Consider the following 15,260-nt stretch of genomic DNA (forward strand, 5'->3'; position numbering starts at 1 on the left):
AATCCAGTGATTTTGAAGAACAGTTTTTTAATAGAGCATATTTGTTTTGTTTTTTCAAGTCGGTTTCTATTGAACCCATAGTTGAGATCCTAACAGGTATCAACACTCCGGGTCAGAGTGGACCTGGGAGCAATAGCAATTAAAGGGTGGCTCCACACTCCCCAAAGCCTGTAAACTGGGGCCTCACCATCGGATATAGTTTAAGGTCATATCCAGGACCTATAAATAGCAAAGACGTTTTATTTTATTTACGTGAAAACCGGAAGTTATAGAAATTATAAGATAAGAATAATATTAAATATGAAGTTCGGGACTAAGAGCAGAGAACCTCATTAATTCCCTGGCAACTAGTGCAGTGTGTCTGTTAATCATATTGAATTCAAGGATTCCATTGTTACCGATAAAACTAAGGAAAGAATGGATAAAAAAAAAGAAAATATCTGCACTCTAATTTCATCCTTTTGCTATAAAAGAAATAAAATTTGAATGTGACAAAAATATCAGAAAATCCATTTCCCATATCAGAAAGAAAACTCTTTATGTTTCTAAATTCGTTGGATGAAGATTGATATTTTAAATTATTCGGACTGCTGTTCTCAACTTGGATGCTATTCTCACAACGTTTCAGATGATGCAACCTCTGAATTACTTCAGATGCATTTTGTTGAACTCAGAAATCTGTACAAAACCCTTTATATAATCCATGGGCGTAGCTTTCTCTCGTTCCGTCAGTCATGACCGGGTAGAAGTCTTACGTAATTCGTAATTGTATTTTTTGTTGCAACCATACAGAGGATTGAACCTTCAACCTCCAGAAGACAGTCACTGAGAACTAATTATTACTTAGCACTCTTATCCGTTGTACATTAAGTTGTAAAAAAAAATACGACCATAGTTTTTCTTGTGCTTCATATTTGACCATCTTTATTTATTAAATTTATTTATTATTATTTGATTATTATTTTTTAATTTTTTTGGCTTTTTGCTGGAATCATGCCAGACATCAATCCACTATTTCAGAGACTCAAACAAAAGATCTTTTTATGAATCTAAACATTTTTTAAGTGCAATTGTTTGTATCTCTAAAGCACTTATTTTGCTGTATATATTTGCCAGGTAGTTTCTGAAATTCTTGTTATGTGCCTGTTTTCAAGTACTTTAATAAAATGTGCCCTGATGAACTCATAGTACTTGTGCCCCTTTGATGTGCACACCAGCAAAATCCTACCATTTTACTGTTGAGGTCATTAAATGCCGGAAAGCCTACTGCTCTAGTTTCTTTCCTTAGATTGCTAGACTTCAGAATTCTCTCCTTATTTCCTATTTTCCTGATTGCACTAATATGCAGAAGTTGAAATGTAATATGAACAAACATTTTGTTGCTCAATTCCTTACGTAGTACCCTGTAGACATGATCCCATGTTTCAACCATATAGAGGATTGAACCTTTACGTCCAATATGCCTTGTTTGGAGTTAAAACAAAAAATTAAATTATTGAAATGCCGAAGATCTTCCTAAAGTTTTAGTTTCTTATGATAATATGAGTTTGTATTTTCAGTAAAATTTTTTTTTTAGAAATCTTCATGCAGTCTTATGCTATTTTATTTTAGCTTAGTGTCAGCTCATGCAGTTTATCTTCTTCACTCAAGGAATTCTTTTTTTAATTAATTAATATTTCAATTGTTGATATGGTTCTTCTACTTTTCCTTCTTCTTTTAGTATTACTATTATTAGTATTATACTATTATTATAACTCTGAGTCAAAGGTTTAAAAATGCGTTGGTAACTTCTTTTTTTTTCAGATTATAACACATGAGACTATCATGCTGCATCGTCTCTACTCTTACTCCCCCCTTTCATTTTTTGTATTCCCTTCCTCCTACTTTCTCATATCAGATAGACATCTTAGTAAGGTATTAATGATAATAACCCAAAGTCTCAACAGAGTTCATGGACATAAGAGCCTAACGGAGCCAAGCTTTAGAGAAAAAAGTATTTAGAAAATTTATGGTGATTCAGTGATAGATGATGACAGTTTTGCAGCATTTCTAATTATGTTTATTAAATTTTTTTTTTTATGGAAGATGCATTTAGAAAAAACTAATATAAAAATAATTGCAGACAAAACTGGAAATTGAGTTTCTTTAGTATTAATAGAGGCCAAAAAAGATGATGGATAATGCAATCTATATAATAATACGCTAAGGCAATTACATGTTCGTACGTATGTTATCACCCTTTTTTAAAAAATGGGATCGCCAATACAAAAACAAATTTTTACATTTCATCCCATGTTGCTGCTGTTAAGCATCACTCATTCATTTTGTTTCAATCAGATGATTATTTTTGGTATTCGTTTTACCAACATCTTTCTAGTTAGAATTCTTTCTAAAAAAGACATTGTGTACTTACAGGAAGGGTCCAAAGAAGGTTGCCAATATCTCTAAGTGAAAGTGCTTCTGTGAAAGGAAATTTGCACACCAACATTGTCAATCTGTGCTGTTAATCACTTAGCCATCGTCACGTCCCTGTTGAAGCTATGTCAGATGCGAAGCTCGAACTGAAATACACTTTCTTAGCTCTTCAGGTTAGGATCAAAGCGTAGTTTTTGTTCTGTTCGAAGATTGTACAATAATATTGTGGGGATTTGTCTTTGGAAATATATCACAAATTCCTACAAGGGTATTGGAGGTAGAATATATTTTTAATTACAGGCTACCTAATAGGGTTAATAGGAATATTGGTACAAAGGACTGGAAAAGAAAGATTTTGGTAAGGTGGATAGAGCAGCAGTGAACTACTTGCTTAAGGGTGTCAGAGGTAGTTTAGTGTTATGCTAAGGACAAATTGAGTTGACACATTAAATAGAACACTGACAGGTACTATTGCTTCAGGGTTTGAAGTGTATCTTTTATTTATTTTTATACTTTTATTCACCCCCAACCTTCAATCTATGACCTTCCCCTGTAAAACATTCGCAACAAACACTCATCTAGCTACAACAACTGTCAGCGATTTCCCTCCCTCTCTATCTGTGCCTAAATTTAAATGAAAATTCCATGAGCAAAGTTTCTTTCCTTGAACTGTTCGTCTGCGGTACAGAATGCGATGAGGCTGCTTCCCAGCTGATTATAGTATCGTCGTTTTCAAGTCTAATGTAAATAATTTCTTGAGCCGTCATCAAATAATTAAGCGCTACTCACGTTCCACCATTACTGATCATCACAATGTTGTTTTGCCATATACCTAATAATTATTAACCTTTATTCTAGAGTGGTCTTTGGGCTTTCATAAGTGGTGACACCGAATTCAAAAAATAAAAATAATAAAAATGTGTACGAGAGAGAGAGAGAGAGAGAGAGAGAGAGAGAGAGAGAGAGAGAGAGAGAGAGAGAGATTATTGGTTGTGGAATCGGCCCAGATATGACAATAATACTTCATGCATACCGAATGGTGGCTTTATAGAAATAATGATATAATAGTAATGATACGTAATTACTTCCATTATTATTAACTTATTAGGAGTTTATACACATGTATTTCTCACTGACAATAACTAGTGGTCTTCCCTGGAATCTGAGCGACAAATAGTCTTCCTAATAATCTCCACCTACATGCACATGGTTTTGCGTTATTAAAACAGCCGCTTACCATTGATTACTTGACTATTGGTCTTCTTTGAGATTTGGGTGGCAATAAACCTCATGGCCTCAGTATTCTCTGAACTTTTCCAATGGAGTTATGGCGAGTGTTCGTCCTCCTTAACTTTCACGACTCTTTTGCATTGAATCAGCCGAGGTTGATACCATCACATTGTGTTTTTTTTTGGGGGGGGGATTATGAGGTTTCTTACAGCCTCAGTTCCCTTGAGTTCAAAGTTTTTTGCTTTCATGTGGCTGCTAAGCGTCCGTAGTTTATGTTGCTTGGTTTTTGCACAGAAGGATTTTCCTTAAGATTTCAGCCGTTTTCATCATTGTCATAGTTGTATAGTCTTATTTTTTATTCCAATTTCTACTAGTCCCGTCTTTTTTTCCTGAATTTTTCCTAATACTCCAACACTGTTTCGTATTATAATGGCTTTCTTCGTGTTCCATATTCTTTTCAATTCTGACGGTGTAGTCGTTATTATCATCATCATCATGTGTCAGTTGTTATTTTATTGCATTACGGCGTCATCGTCGTCGTTGTTGTTATTATTATTATTATTATTATTATTATTATTATTATTATACTCATCATCATCATCATCTATATATTAATAGGATAGCATGTGTGTTATTTATTTTGTTCTTGTAATAAATGATTTTACCAAGCATTCTTCATAAGTTTCATATAGCTGATGGCACTGAAGTCATTTATTTTTTTATAAATAATTTTATCAATAATTCTTCATAAGTTTTGGTTCCGGTTATAACTGAAAGAACTCTCTCTCTCTCTCTCTCTCTCTCTCTCTCTCTCTCTATATATATATATATATATATATATATATATATATATATATATATATATATATATATTTGTTTTTTCATAAGTTTTGGTTTCGGTTTCGATTCAAGTTAATGCACCCAAGTCATATGGATATATATATATTTTTTGAAATTGCAACTTTATCATGTATAAAAATCGATAGAACATTAATTGTATAATAATATATAGGAAATCTGCAAGAATGAAAATATCATATTTAAGCATACTTTACGACCGGGTTATGCCGAGCGTCCCTGCTAGCTTAAATACTTTTGCAGTTTTAACAAAAGAACCACAATAATATTAGAGCGTGTCCATTTATGCTGAACATCTACAGAATACCAACATCAATAAATTATGGAATTTCCACAGGTCCTGCTAGTTGTCATCGTGATTATCATTACTATTATTATTATTATTATTATTATTATTATTATTATTATTATTATTATTATTATTACTGAGTATGGTATATTTTTTAGAGCCAAATTGATGAAATGCTATATCATGCAATATTGATGAATCCAAAAAAAAGTTCTGACGTCTGGATCTAGATCTGGATTACTTCCAAGACAGAATCCGGTCACTTCGTTACCCAAGGATAAATCTCTGGTAAAAGTTAAATGAAAATTTAATCAGTAGTCGTTATCATGTGACGTTGCTGACAAACAAAACGTAACTTCATTGGTGGAGATAATAAACAGCGTTTTAATTTGATTAGACTTGGATAAGCGGAGGATCGGAAGGGGTTCTGTATATTTATCCATAACTTTTGAAAAGATGTCAAGTTTTCTCATAGATTCAATAACTTAAAAAATATACGTTGTTTAAATGTTAGTCTAATTGATTTTGGTAATCAGTTTTGCATTCTCACAACAGCCGGTTCTCAATGATTTCTCAGTGATAAAAACCGTTTGCTTTCCCTGAAATTTGAGTGGCAATAAGCCTCGTCAGGATTCCACCGCTTTCTATGCTCTTTCAGTAGAAGTTTGGATGGTGCTCTCTTTCGGTAGTCTTCCAATCCTTTTTTTTTTTTTTTTTTGAACTTTCTCCTAAAGAAAGGCATATTGTCACTGAAGCATAAGGGACTACCGTCATTAGGATACATATACATAAGGGGACATCCTAAGTGGGGAGTTGTGCACCACGATGTTTGTTCACATTACATTGAAATTTATGCATGGGAAAACAAGGAGAAAGAAGGGGATTCCAAAGGCAAGGAGTTTGAGGAAAGAAGTTATTAGAGTGAAAAGTTTTCTAGAATCTGGGGACCTCTGCATTGATCAGTTACCAACTGATGCTGGCGCCATCAGTTTTTGGTGTGTGTGGGGGAGGGCGAGTAACTAATGGAATTGTTACTGTTGTTATTAGCAGAATGCAAACAAGTTTGTGCAATGTATAACTTTGTAGAGACTGATTGCATCTCATGGTACTTTATTAAATCTGGAAAATTATATTTAAAAAATCATTAATTTAAGTATCGCATCTAAGGATTGTCTGCTCAGCGTGATGTGATTCATTACACCTGAAACACTGAGAGCAGCTAGGTTTATCACGTTAGTACTCTTATAGTGTTCCTTATCTTTCGCCTGACAATTATTACATCCCATTAATCATTATCATCGAGTAGCTTTTGGTCTTGATAAGTAACAACACAGTGTTAAAAATATTTCTTTTTACAAAGAGAAAGTATAAAAAAAAAAAAAAAAAACATTGCTCGTTACAAGTATTTCGAATTCACCTCCCACTTAGCTTCCACTCGCGGCCACAAAAGCCCTCTCCCTTTCTACAATTGCTAGCAGCGCAACTGGTTATTATACCGCTATTTTAACTCCTGTAATTAGTGGCACAGCTTTCTCCTCCGTTCCTGCTATTTCATACTTCCTTTTGTTAAGTGGAATTGCAGTTGTTTAAAAAAATAATAATAATAATTCACATGAAAGAGTGAAAGGGTGGGAGGGCAAATCAGTTATGTAAACAACATTTTTTTTTACAGAAAGCAAAAAAAAACAAAAAAAAAACAACAAAAAAAAAAACAAAAAAAACAGCAAGCAAACGAACAAAAAAAAAGAAGACAATTAGCACCATTTGCAATCCGTTGGTCAGCTGTATTGGGAGGTGAAGAATGTGATTGCAAAGTTTTGTAGTATTTCCTTCTTTGTTTGAGAATGATTTTGGCAATTTCCGAAAATTAGGTAAATTAATTGGTTGAAGAAAACGAATAGGTTGTATAAGGATAAAAAAAAGTAAGAACACAGTTTTGTTGAAAACGGGAGTGGGAACTGCTTAACTGTAAAAACGAGTATAAAATATAAATCCATGTATTTGGTTTGATGATTTCTTCAGGAATTAAATATAGCTTACTTGCGATAAGCATATTTATATTGATACGAAGTTGTACTCACATATTAAGCACTGTTGTCGTAAATAAAAACCTAAAACGAAAATATATACCTAATATATAATAATATGAGTGTATATATAAAATAGTAAATTATATATATACTCAGATACTAGCAGGCCGCCCGGCATTGCCCGGTCGTAAAATACGGTTAAATATGATATTTTGATCAATGCAGATTTTGTATTTTTTATTACATTATATTGGATCCAATATATAATAATGATTTAAAAAGTTAAAAAGCAAATGACTTGTGTGCCACCACCGAGGATGGAAACCAAAACGTTAAGCTTATGATTTACATTTTCCTTTGACGTTAATGCCTGACCTATGAAGACATGTTTGGCTGCAAGGCTAAAAATTAAAACATGAACCAGTAGCTATTACATTACGCATGCATATTCGTAATGCCATCGTTCGACCTTCACCTGGCAAATTCCATTTCTTTAATTTTCAGATCTTTGCACCGATTTTCCCTGGTTAAAACCGAAATATAAGTTTCACATGGGTCTGAATACCCTATATATTAAGTTTCATGTCTGTAGACAAAAGACTGACGGAGAAGTTTTGTAGACAAAATCTTTTAGACAATATATATACGTGTACATAAAGATAGAAAGAGGTTTATGTTTACTATAATCTTTTTACACAAATATGACGCAAGTATAAATCATGTAGAATATCTGCATGAATATAATCACACGTAATAGTTAACTAAAGATGATCATCCCATCAGAAAACCGAAAAACTAATAGGAATTAATTAAAATAAATGTTTAAAAGAATATGCAAATTAGCTAGATCTTTAGCTAATGATTGCAATTCCACAACCCATATATAACAAAGTCGTATTTTCTTTTTAAATAATTAAAAAATATGTTTTTAATATGAATATCAATGCACAAAAAGACCCAATTCATAGGAGTATAGCAGATTAAAGTTGCATAATATTGTGATTTAATGTCATTTTACAATCGTTTGACAGGAATTTTTTGCTTACTTTTTAAATTTTTTCAAGTATGTTTTGAATTCCCTTAGAAATATGTGTAAGCTTTCCTCTGCTTCGAAATTACCATTCAACCATAGTATGATACAGGTTTAATTGTTAAATTTATAGCTCTTATTTTGAAATTCTGAAATAACTATTTAAATACTTGAATTTTGAGGTTCATTTTGTTCTGAAAATCGATTCCTATAAGAATCGATCTGAACTATAAAATAATTAAAAAAACTGTTTACACACACACACACACACACACACACACACACACACACACACACACACACACATATATATATCTGAGAGAGAGAGAGAGAGAGAGAGAGAGAGAGAGAGAGAGAAATGTAACATGTTGGATTACTCGTCGATTGCATGTTTTCATTTTAAATTTAACCGGCTTTGCAAACTTACTTTTCCTTATTCAAATCATCTGAGTTTGCAAAGTCAGTTAAATAAAACAAAAATGGAGACAAAATTCGATATTATCTCTACTCGCTCTTTCTGTCTTTCATATAGAAGCGAAGCGGGAAAGAGATAAAACAAGTAGGCAAAGCTTGTTCGCCTTTGGTAGCATTTTAAGTTAAGATAACTATCATATTTTAAAAATCATTAATTTAAGTAGCGTATATCAGTATAAGAGAAAAGATGAAAAATAAACCATGTACGAAAAATAAACGTGTGGGAAATGTTCTTTTGTTCATGATTGACTATTCCAATCTTAGTTTATTAGATCAAACTTAATAAAACAGAAGATTGAAAGAGAGGAGGAGATTCTTAGTGGTTCTTTAAACTATAAAGTTTTACCCTTTGTTTTTCTTTTTCGTATATTCACTCGGAATAATGGTTAGCAATAGGATTAATAAAGAGCATCGATTCTTATATCCATATCAAATATTACCTCCCTTCCAATGTTTGTGTATAGGCACAATCATTTAATGCCCCCTCCTCCCAAAACGAATTCCTTACTTCTACAAGAGTACGTTATTGTGAGGATGTTCTTCGTATTTATGAAATAATACAAATGTTTAACTATTCATTATTATTTATAAACTTAACATTTACAGAACTCTACATTTAATAGTTATAAAAATCGAAAAAAAAAATTAGTGGGGATTAAGAGGTAAGAACACGAGTTACTTGGGTTCTTCTATTTTCCTATGCAAGTGCCACTCTTTGTTTCTTGTAAATTTAAGAGCAAAAAAGGGGTTAGAACATAATTTTGCAGAGACATCCATTAAATTTAAAATATTCATGTTTTCGTTAACAACATAAACAAAATCATATTCTCCCGGGCAACGCCATGTCTGGTCAGATAGTATATATAATTGAAGTTCTAATTATTTCAGTTATCAGATTTATCCTCATAATATCAAATACTTTCTTGTAGACACCTTTTAATCCAATTTGTTGTAATAGTCTTATTAATTTAGAAAAATACTAAAAAAATACTGGCTTTAGATTTCAAAGAATCCAAGACTTTCTGTCCATTTTATAAATGTCGATTTACATTTGTTTTGATTATTTTTTTTTCCAATGAAAATATGCGGATTAACATAAATGCATGATAATATGTTCTCTGTATTTTTAACTAAATTTTCCTACTCGGCGTTGGACGGGAATATTTAACTGTTTTTTTTTTGTTCAGTGTTTAGGCCTTATTTATTTATTTTTTTTTACTTATTTATTTTCTTTTTGCTGCATAATAGACTGATTAGGCCCACACCGCCTTTAGTGGTGTCACTGTAGCTTTTCTCTAATAAAGCCGCCACGCGATCGGACGTTCTGCACGTGATGTGTTGCCTTTTATCCATTGCTATTCACGTATAAACGTTAATCAAACCTGGTGGCAGCTGTGAGATCAGAGGATTTTCAAATATGAAGAGGAATGTATTTTAGAAAGACGAACGCATCTAAGTAACGTTCATTGTTTTTTTGTTTTTTTTTTAATTTGTGTGCTCGTGGAGTAAAAGAAAAAAAAATATTCTGATATGGAAGTAATAAATAGACCTGTGGCTGACATAAGACCTCCACTACCCCTGTTTATGGAAAATAATTTGGCAACAAATTCGAAGCTTTTTAAGCTTAAATGGAAATTATGCCATTATTACGTATTGGTCAGGACAACCGGCACAATACAAAACGGCGATTTTGCTTAATACGCTAAGATTAAAGGTCTATTATGCGTTTCAATTGCCGACTCCTGAAGATGAGAGACCGGCCAATGAAATAATTCAGACGTTCGATAAATATGTTATAGGGGAAACAAAGAGATACACGAACATTACATCTTCCATACAAAGAAACAGAGAGAATCAGAAACTGCTGAAATATTTATTACGTCGCTTCATACGTTGATAAAATCTTCTCTTTTCTTTTTGACAGATGTGTCTCATCAAAATTGCGAGATCAGATAATTCTTGGAATACACAAGCGAAATTATTAAAAATGAAACAGGTTTACAAAGATGCATAGACTGTCAAAAAACGTCATGCTATAGTCCAAAATCCTGAGACCCGAGGAAGTGAATAGAGTCGATTTTACATCTACAAGAAAACCATCGGCACAAAGTGACAGAGGGTGTAGGGTGTGTGCGTTGCAACATGAACTGAGTAAAGAGTTTTATCTTGCATTTGAGAAGAAACGTTTCAAATCTAATGAGAAGAACCACTTTGATAATAAATGCAGATCCGGGAGGAAAAAGAACATCCCTGTGGTCGAAACACAAGATGACAGTGGATGACTATGGAAAACATAAATTCTGTAAGACGAGGTAATAAAGGCGAAGATGAAGCATTAGCGCTAGTAGTCAAGAAAAATGTACATCTAAGACCACTAAAATGGGTTGTTAAACAGGAACACTTTCAGTTACCTGCACTGATTATTTATTGCCAAAGCTTGCTGTCAGTGAAGTCTTCTCAATCCTGGATCTACGAGGTGGATTTTTGGCATTTAAAATTAGATGAAGTCAGTAGTAGCTTGACAACATTTGCTACTCCATATCATCGGTTTCATTGGAAGTTATTACGATGTGGCATTCCTCCGGCTCCAGAAATATGTCAGAGGGCGCTATATAACAACGTAGCTGATTTGAAGGGGATTGTCAATAAAGCAGATCATCTTCTGGTGGTGAGAAAGGGTGAAACCACGGAAAAAAACATTGGTGGATCGTGGCATAAATTTCAGGAAGCTGCTGTAGAGATGATGCAAACATGCTATGCGACGGAAGACAGAAAAGAATGAATCTCAAAAAAAAAAAAAAAAATGATACCTACATCATTCTTGATATACACAATAACCAGTGAGGATTTACGTCCTACCCCTGAGAAAGTAAAGGCCATAAGAGATATGCCTTGCCCAACGGGCATATAGGGAGTGCAACCATTGGGAGGATTTGTGAATTATCTAGCAAGGTTTCTACCTATCTCTGATGTGAAGGCTCCAATTCGAAATTTAACAAAGACAGATATGCCATGGTTGCAGGTTGAGAAAAGAAAAAAGTGGTGAGTGAAGCACCGTTGATTATTCTGTGTGATGCAACTGAAAAAGGTATCGAGACTACATTGGTACAAGAAGATCAACATTGGTCGATATCAGCTGAGCACTTACAGACACAGAGACCAGATTTTCACAGATTGAAAAAGAACTCTTAACAGTAGTATATGCATGTGAACGGTTTTAATCAGTATACGCTTGGTCAACAGGTCAGTGCTGACCGATCACAGACGTTTGGGAGCAATAATGAAAAAAGAATTGGAAAAATGCCAAAGCGGCTGTAAAATATGTTTATGTGGTTGCAAGTTTACAAAGTTATAGTTCTGTACCATTCTGGCAAGAAGATGTTCCTTGCAGATACATACATTATCAAAGGCATACATCCATGGAGTGAATAGTAAATATATAGATGATGATGTCAGGGAAACTGATTATATTCGTGTAACAGAGGGAAGGTTGATGAAATTGTACTCAACCACAAAGGAAGGTAGACACATGCAGCAGGTAATTGTGGAAGGATGGCCAGAAAACAAAGTACATCTTTATTCAAAGGTGAGACCATATTTCAACATGCGGAATGAAATGACTATACAAGATGGCTTATTCTTCAGAGGAAATGGTCCCAACTATTCAGCGAGCTGATTTGAAAGATTGGATTTCACACACCTGTGAGTTGAAGAATGTTGCAGAAGAGCAAGAGAATGTTTGTACTGCCTAAATGTGAACAATGACATCAGAAACTATGTTTCAAAATGCCTTATATGTAGAAAATATGAGGTAGCCAATCCGGCAGAGTCCTTAATCATCCATGAAATTGCTAAGAGGCCCTGGGCAAAAGTAGGAATAAATCTTTTCAAGATTGCAGATAGGGACCATCTCTGCACAGTTAATTACATGATCAATTTCTGAGAAACTGATCATCTTCCACCTACACCGGTAAAGTGATCAATAAACTTAAATACCATTTTGCACGACATTGGATACCAGATCAGGTGGTATAATGGACCCCAGTTCATTAACCATGAATTTTCCATATTTGCAAAAAAGTAGTCTCTAAACACACCTGTTAGTCTTTCAAATAACAAAGTGAATAGAAACGTGGAATCTGCGGTAAAGATGGAAAGCAATTGATAAGGCTGATCCATAACTATCGATGCTGGATCACAGAAATACGTCAGGTAGAGGTCTCTTATCATCAGCCAGAAACTGATGACCAAATGAACAAAAACATTTCTTCCAACCATAGAGAATTTACTTAAACCGGATTTACCCCAAAATTTAAACAAGATGATTAAGTGGAGGAACAGGACACAAGAGCATTTCTTCAATCACAAAGTAAAACCACTTTGACTATTGCACCCTGGAGATGTGGTATGGATAAACCACACATAGGAGGTCAGAAAGAATGGTAAAAAGCTATTGTGTGGTGTAGACTGGATGAAAGGTCTTGCCATGTCAAAGTTAATAGAGATCTGCATCGTCGGAAGGGGGTGGATTTCAGAAAAAAAAAGACAGAAACACTCATTATCATCACTGATCTACTAATCATACCAGTTGCAAATTTCACACCGGGTACAGAAGAGAATTGTAACTCCCAGGTATCTCATCAAGGAAATGGTAGAAGAGAAAGAGTAAGTCCCACACCATCTCCAACAAAACTAAACCCAGAAAGAGTAAGGATGAGACGGTCGGGAAAACCAGTAAGAAATCCTGCTAAGTTCAAGGATTATTCATCTTAAATTGAGTCCAAAGTAAAAAGGGTGGAATAATCCCTATTAGGCAAGAGGGTAGTCAACCAAATGAATGCCTAGGTCACTATTTTATTTTTCTCGTTTGCTTTTTTAGATCTTTTTTTTTCTTATTATTTTTGTATTTCAGAAAAAGGAAAGATGCTGTTTGAGGGACTAATTAGGGTTACATCGCCTTTAGCGGTGTCATTGTTGTTTGCCCCTGAATAAAGAAACCATGCAATAGATTGGACGCTCTGCACGTGTTGTGTTGTCTTTTAACCATTGCCATCCATGTATAAACGTTAATGAAACACCTTTTTCTTAATTTCTCGTACGAAAATATTTACATTTTTGGAAAGATAATTCGGCGAAAGAATATTGGAATCAGAAAATCGATTTTTGCAATAAAATCGATCGCACATTTTAAGAAGTGCCGACATTTTAATCTCAGAAATAATTTCGATTTATCTTTGACTATTAAATTTACTGCACGATTTTAGGAAGCAGTCGGTCGTAAACAAAACAATCTTCACAGTAGAAGTCATAATCGCGTACCCCCCCTCCTCTGATATGGTGTGTAATCTGAAAAATAAGCCGATAGTTGTTTTGTTTTCCGACATATCAACCCTTTTCAGATTGTTTAATACCAAATTCACAATTCTGAAAAAAAAGCTCTTTATATCTTCAAATATTTATTTAACGTCTTTAGTTTGGCTGTTTTATAGAGAAAAGTATGCTGTTTTGTTTCAGGCTTTGCAGGACATGATTGTGTTTTGGAAAAAAAAGGAAACAATGACACCGATGATTGGTGTATTTATGTCAAAAAGCCGATATTTTCAGATCGCCTGATCTTTTAGTACCAGAGACCGATAGTGACCTTTAAAATGTAAATTAAAAACGGAATACTTCTCCCCACATCTAAGGAAGAGTTCCACAAGAGTACTCTTTATTACATCGGCCGAGTGCAAAATCGACTTTGAAATCTGATGGTAGTAGATCTTTTATTTTCTCCAAAACGCATTTTTCACAGAAAAGACGTTGCTAGTCTATTTGCTCTATAATTATTACCATTAAACATTCTCAACTGAGCACCAATCTTTGTCCTCCTTGCAAAACAACAATAACTCATTTGACTATAACTTCGGAAAAAGAAACTCTTTCTTCCACATTCCTACTGAGGGCTTTTCATATGTGGAACACATTATCATAGGACTGTTTTCTTGCTGTTTACAACTTAGTCATCTTTAAATCCAATGTCAATCAATTCTCGCCCAAAAATCGGTACACAACTAATAATGAGTTCATTTCATTGATCAATGCGCCAATAATTTTCCTACTCGTCGAGCTGAAAATTATTTCAGTCTCATTAACTTTTATCCTCGAATTGCTATTAGTTGTGATAAGTTATGACTCAATAGAAAAATACTGGGCAGGTTTCACTTGTATATAGCACCAAACTTTCAAGAAAAACACTAGTCTAGCTGAAACCACTGTCAATAATTTTCCCCACTCTTTATCTGTACCTAAACTTAAACGTAGATTCCATGAACTAAACTTCTTTCTTAGAACTGCACGCCTGTGGAATTCTCTATTGTTTACCTGCTTTGTAGCTATTAATAACTACATTATGGTCGTCTTCAAGTCCAATGTAATCAAGTTCTTGATGATCCTTCCCCTTAAGTAATACAATTTACCAAATTTCCACTATTAATGATTACTACGATATTGTCCTAATGACTACTGTACTCTCATTAACCCTTATCCTCGAGTGGCCTCCGGGTCTTAATAAGTGATGGCTCCTTTGAAGACTCGTCTCTTAATGGTGAATCTAATATAATTTTATTCCATGGCATTAATTCTGGTGTCTTTTATATATCTGCCATGTGTCTTTTCCCAGCCAACTTGTTTTGAAATTAAATTTCAATCGAAAATATATTTTATTTTCACTATAGAAAAGGTAAATAGAAGAATTTAGACATTTTTACATAAGAAATAATATCATGATTATTTAATTTTGTCCAGGATGGGTGAGAGAAGGCAATGTATCATCATAGATTTTGGTTTTCAAAAGAAAATAAAAAAGAGTACTCTTACTTTGAAGCAAATATATGCAAAGAATAATTTGAAAACGGATGACATTTTACTTTTGTTTTATACATTATAGATTTAA

General features: G+C 33.7%; 1 protein-coding gene across 1 annotated transcript in view; it reads right to left on the reverse strand.

The window, feature by feature from the left end:
- The window catches only part of LOC145291908 (calmodulin-binding transcription activator 2-like), a 2,646,613-nt gene that overhangs the window by 1,685,632 nt on the left and 945,721 nt on the right, over positions 1-15,260 (reverse strand). The gene's annotated exons all lie outside the window — the stretch shown is intronic.

This window comes from Euprymna scolopes, chromosome 2 (genome assembly GCF_053919585.1).
Source record: "Euprymna scolopes isolate OS-2025 chromosome 2, ASM5391958v1, whole genome shotgun sequence".
NCBI classification, from domain to species: Eukaryota; Metazoa; Mollusca; class Cephalopoda; order Sepiida; family Sepiolidae; genus Euprymna; species Euprymna scolopes.